Raw genomic sequence first — 6,008 nt, 5'->3', positions numbered from 1 at the left:
TGGGATACTATAGTTCAGACACACGACAGACTGCTACTCATGAGACTGAGACATGCATATTTTAATTTATTTATAAAATAAAAAAGATGTAACGAACCAGATGAATGATTTTAAATTAGTATGTTTTCTGCCTGTAAAGCAGAAAATGCCCCTCTTATCTCTTCCCCTCAAGTATGACAAGATATTTGGAAAAGGAAGGTAAGACCCTAGGCCCTCTTCTCTCTTCCCCTCAAGTTCAAATTGCCATTTGGAAAAGGAAGGTTAGAGCCTTGCCCCTCTTCTCTCTTTCCCTCAAGTACGACGAGATATTTGAGAATGCAAGGTAGAGACCCCTTGCCCCTCTTCTCCCCTTCCATTAAGTATAACGAGACATTTGAAAACAGAGTCTAAGACTATTGCCCCTCTTCCCCTCAAGTACAAATTGACATTTGGAAATGAAAGGTAAGACCTTTTCCTATTTTTTCTCTTCCCCTCAAGTACTGATCACCATTTGGAAGAGGAAAGTAAGACCCTTGCCCGTTTTTTCTCATCCCCTCAAGTACTAATTGCCATTTGGAAAAGGAAGGTAAGACCCTCACCCCTCTCCTCTCCTCCTGTTAAGTACAACGAGGCATTTGAAAATGGAAGGTAAGACCCTCGCCTCTCTTCCCACTTCCCCTCAAGATGAAATTGCCATTTGGAAAAGAAACGGAAGACCCTTGCCCCGCTTCTCTCTTCCTCTGAAGTACAAATTGCCAATTTGGAAAGGAAGGTAAGACCCTTGCCCTGTTCTCTCCTCCCCTCAAGTATGACGAGATATTTGAGAATGCAAGGTAGAGACCCCTTGCCCCTCTTCTCTCTGTCCCACAAGTTCAAATTGCCGTTTGGAAATGAAAGGTACGAACCTTGCCCCTTTTCTCTCTTCCCCTTAAGTACGACGACTCATTTGAAAATGGAAGGGAAGACCATTGACTCTCTTCTCTCTTCCCATTAATTTCAAATTGCCTTTTAGAGCAGGAAGGTAAGACACCTGCCCTTCCTCGTTCTTCCCCTCAAGTACAACAAGCAATAGGAAAATAGCAGGTAAGACCCTTGCCCCTCAAGTACACATTGCCATTTGCAAAAGGAAGGTAAGAGCCTCGCCCCTCTTCTCTCTTCCCCTCAAGTTCAAATTGCTGTTTGGAAAAGGAATGTAAGACCCTTGCCCCTTTTCTCTCTTCCCCTCAAGTACTATGAGATATTTGAGAATGCAATGTAGAGACACCTTGCCCCTCCTCTCCCGCTCCGTTAAGTATAACGAGACGTTTGAAAACAGAGTCTAAGACCCTTGCCCCTCTTCCCCTCAAGTACAAATTGACATTTGGAAATCAAAGGTGAGACCTTTGCCCGATTTTTTTCTCTTCCCCTCAAGTACTGATCACCATTTGGAAGAGGAAGGTAAGACCCTCGCCCCTCTCCTCTCCTCCTGTTAAGTACAACGAGGCATTTGAAAATGGAAGGTAAGACCCTTGCCCCTCTTCTCACTTCCCCTCAAGTTGAAATTGCCATTTGTAAAAAGAACGGAAGACCCTCGCCCCTCTTCTCTCTTCCCCTCAAGTACACATTGCCATTTGGAAAAGGAAGGTAAGACCCTTGCCCCTCTTCTCCCTTCCCCTTAAGTACAAATACCCCTTTGGAAAAGAAAGGTAAGAACCTTGACCCTCTTCTCTCCTCCTGTCTAGTACAACGAGACATTTGAAAATGGAAGGTAATATACTTGCTCCTTTTCTCTCTTTCCCTCATGTACAAATAGCAATTTGGAAAAGGCAGGTAAGAACCTTGCACCTTTTTTCTCTTCCCCTCAAGTACACAGTGCCATTTGGAAATGGAAGGTAAAACCCTTGCCCCTGTTCTCTATTCCCTTCAATATATATTGGTATTTGGAAAAGGAAGGTAAGACCCTCGCCCCTCTTCTCCCTTCCCCTCAAGTATGACGAGATATTTGAGAATGCAGGGTAAGACCCCTTGCCCGTCTTCTCTCTTCCCTTAAGTACGACGAGATGTTTGAAAACAGAAGGTAAGACTGTTGCCTCTCTTCTCTCTTCCCAAATAGTTCAAATTGCCATTTGGAAGAAGAAGGTAATACCCTTTCCCCTCTTCTCTCTTCCACTCAAGTAAACATTGCCATTTGGAAAAGCAAGGTAACACTCTTGCACCTCTTCTATCTTAGCCTCTACTACAGATTGCCTTTTGGAAAAGGATGTTAAGAACCTTGCCCGTCTTCTCTCCTCCTCTTAAGTAGAACGACACATTTGTAAATGGAAGGTTAGACCCTTGCCCCTTTTTTCTCTTCTCCCTAAGTATGACGAGACATTTGAAAATGGAAGGCAAGACCCTTGCCCCTTTTTCTCTTCCCTTCCAATTAAAATTGCCTTTTGGAAAAGGAAGGTAAGACCCCTGCCCCTCTTCTCTCTTCCCCTCAAGAACGGTGAGATATTTGAGAATGCAAGGTAGAGACCCCTTGCCCCTCTTCTCGCCTCCCGTCAAGTATTACGAGACGTTTGAAAACAGAAGTGAAGACCCTTGCTCCTCTTCCCTCTTCCCCTCAAGTACAAATTGCCATTTGGAAATGAAAGGTAAGATCTTTGCCCCTTTTTTCTCTTCCCCTCAAGTACTAATCGCCATTTGGAAAAGGAAGGTAAGACCCTTGCCCCTCTTCTCTCCTCCTGTTAAGTACAATGAGGCATTTGAAAATTGAAGGTAAGACCCTCGCCCCTCTTCTCTCTTCCCCTCAAGTTGAAACTACCATTTGGAAAAGGAAGGTAAGACCCTTGCCCCTGTTCCCTCCTCCCCTCAAGTTCAAATTGCCATTTGGAAATGAAAGGTAAGACCCTTGCCCCTTTTCTCTCTTCCTCTGAAGTACAAATTGCAATTTGGAAAAGGCAGGTAAGATCCTTGCACATTGTTTCTCTTCCCTTCAAGTACACATTGCCATTTGGAAAAGGAAGGTAAGACCCTTGCACATTGTTTCTCTTCCCTTCAAGTACACATTGCCATTTGGAAAAGGAAGGTAAGACCCTTGCACCTCTTCTCTCCTCCTGTTAAGTACACTGAGATATTTGAAAATGACAGGTAAGACCCTCGCCCCTCTTCTCTCTTCCCCTCAAGTTCAAATTGCCATTTCGGAAAGGAAGGTAAGACCCTCGCCCCTCTTCCCTCTTCCCCTCTACTTGAAATTGCCATTTGGGAAAGGAAGGTGAAACCCTTGACCCTCTTCTCTCTTCCCCTTAAGTACAAATACTCCTATGGAAAAGAAAGGTAAGAACATTGCCCCTCTTCTCTCGTCCTGTTTAGTACAATGAGACATTTGAAAATGGAAGGTAATATACTTGCTCCTTTTCTCTCTTTCCCTCATGTACAAATAGCAATTTGGAAAAGGCAGGTAAGAACCTTGCACCTTTTTTCTCTTCCCCTCAAGTACACAGTGCCATTTGGAAATGGAAGGTAAAACCCTTGCCCCTGTTCTCTATTCCCTTCAAGTACATATGGATCTTTGGAAAAGGAAGGTAAGAACCTTGCTGCTCTCCTCTCCTCCTGTTCAGTACAACGAGACATTTGAAAATGGAAGGTAAGACCCTTGCCCCGGTTCTCTATTCCCTTCAAGTACATATTGGTATTTGGAAAAGGAAGGTAAGACCCATGCCCCTCTTCTCGCTTCCCCTCAAGTTCAAATTGCCACTTGGGAAAGCAAGGTAAGACGCTTGCCACTTTTGTCTCTTCCTCTCAAGTTCAAATTACCGTTAGGAAAAGGAAGGTAAGTCCCTTGCCCCTCTTCTCCCTTCCCCTCAAGTATGACGAGATATTTGAGAATGCAGGGTAAGACCCCTTGCCCGTCTTCTCTCTTCCCTTAAGTACGACGAGATGTTTGAAAACAGAAGGTAAGACTGTTGCCTCTCTTCTCTCTTCCCAAATAGTTCAAATTGCCATTTGGAAGAAGAAGGTAATACCCTTTCCCCTCTTCTCTCTTCCACTCAAGTAAACATTGCCATTTGGAAAAGCAAGGTAACACTCTTGCACCTCTTCTATCTTAGCCTCTACTACAGATTGCCTTTTGGAAAAGGATGTTAAGAACCTTGCCCGTCTTCTCTCCTCCTCTTAAGTAGAACGACACATTTGTAAATGGAAGGTTAGACCCTTGCCCCTTTTTTCTCTTCTCCCTAAGTATGACGAGACATTTGAAAATGGAAGGCAAGACCCTTGCCCCTTTTTCTCTTCCCTTCCAATTAAAATTGCCTTTTGGAAAAGGAAGGTAAGACCCTTGCCCCTCTTCTCTCTTCCCCTCAAGAACGGTGAGATATTTGAGAATGCAAGGTAGAGACCCCTTGCCCCTCTTCTCGCCTCCCGTTAAGTATTACGAGACGTTTGAAAACAGAAGTGAAGACCCTTGTTCCTCTTCCCCCTTCCCCTAAAGTACAAATTGCCATTTGGAAATGGAAGGTAAGATCTTTGCCCCTTTTTTCTCTTCCCCTCAAGTTCAAATTGCCATTTGGGAAAGAAAGGTAAGATTATTGCCTCTTTTGTCTCTTCCCCTCAATACTAATCGCCATTTGGAAAAGGAAGGTAAGACCCTTGCCCCTCTTCTCTCTTCCACTCAAGTTTAAATTGCCATTTGGAAAGGAAGGTAAGGTCCATGCCCTTCTTCTCTCTTCCCCTCAAGTTCAAATTGCCATTTGGAAATGGAAGGTAAGACCCTTGCCCCTTTTTTCTCTTCCCCTCAAGTACTAACCACCATTTGGAAAAGGAAGGTAAGACCCTTGCCCCTCTTCTCTCTTCCCCTCAAGTACGACGAGATATTTGACAATGCAAGGTAAGACCCCTTGCCCCTCTTCTCTCTTTCAGACAAGTTCAAATTGCCTTTTGGGAAAGGAGGGTAAGACTCTCGACCCTCTTCTCTCTTCCCCTCAATTTCAAATTGCCATTTGGGAAAGGAATGTAAGACCCTTGCCCCCTTTCTCTCTTCCTCTGAAGTACAAATTGCCATTTGGAAAAGGAAGGTAAAATCCTTGACCCTGTTCTCTCTTCCCCTAGAGTACACATTGCCATTTGGAAAAGGAAGGTAAGACCCTTGCCCCTCTTCTCTCTTCCCCTTACGTACAAATACCCCTTTGGAAAAGGAAGGTAAGAACCTTGCCCCTCTTCTCTCCTCCTGTTTAGTACAATGAGACATTTGAAAATGGAGGGTAATATACTTGCTCCTTTTCTCTCTTTCCCTCACATACAAATAGCAATTTGGAAAAGGCAGGTAAGAACCTTGCACCTTTTTTCTCTTCCCCTCAAGTACACAGTGTCATTTGGAAATGGAAGGTAAAACCCTTGCCCCTGTTCTCTATTCCCTTCAAGTACATATTGGTATTTGGAAAAGGAAGGTAAGACCCGTGCCCCTCTTCTTTCTTTCCCACACGTTCAAATTGCCATTTAGAAATGGAAGGTAAGACCCTCGCCTCTTTTCTCTCTTCCCCTCAAGTATGACGAGATATTTGAGAATGCAAGCTAAGACCCCTTGCCCATCTTCTCTCCTCCCTTAAGTACGACGAGATGTTTAAAAACAGAAGGTAAGACTGTTGCCTCTCTTCTCTCTTCCCCTCAAGTACAAAATGCCATTTGGAAAAGGAACATAGGACTCTTGCGCCTCTTTTCTCTTCTTCCCAAGTTCAAATTGCCATTTGGAAAAGGAAGGTAAGACCCCTGCTCCTCTTCTCTCTTCCCCTCAAGTACACATTGCCATTCGGAAAAGCAAGATAACACCCTTGCACCTCTTCTATCTTAGCCTCTAGTACAAATTGCCATTTGGGAAAGGAAGTTAAGAACCTTGCCCATCTTCTCTCCTCCTCTTAAGTAGAACGACACATTTGTAAATGGAAGGTTAGACCCTTGCCCCTTTTTCTCTTCCCTTCCAATTCAAATTGCCTTTTGGAAAAGGAAGGCAAGACCCTTGCCCCTCTTCTCTCTTTCCCTCAAGTACGGCAAGATATTTGAGAATGCAAGGTAGA

General features: G+C 44.2%; 1 long non-coding RNA gene across 1 annotated transcript; it reads left to right on the top strand.

Moving 5' to 3' along the window:
* The first annotated feature begins 480 nt into the window (after positions 1 to 480).
* On the top strand, positions 481 to 5,628 carry LOC134430060 (uncharacterized). Its single transcript, XR_010030714.1, has 3 exons — positions 481 to 565; positions 664 to 751; positions 5,607 to 5,628. It is a non-coding gene; the product is annotated as an uncharacterized LOC134430060 (long non-coding RNA).
* The last annotated feature ends 380 nt before the right edge of the window (positions 5,629 to 6,008 follow it).

Source organism: Melospiza melodia, chromosome 1 (genome assembly GCF_035770615.1).
Source record: "Melospiza melodia melodia isolate bMelMel2 chromosome 1, bMelMel2.pri, whole genome shotgun sequence".
NCBI lineage: Eukaryota > Metazoa > Chordata > Aves > Passeriformes > Passerellidae > Melospiza > Melospiza melodia.
The sequence above is the reverse complement of the archived record's forward strand: the minus strand, read 5'-3'. Positions and strand labels throughout refer to the sequence as shown.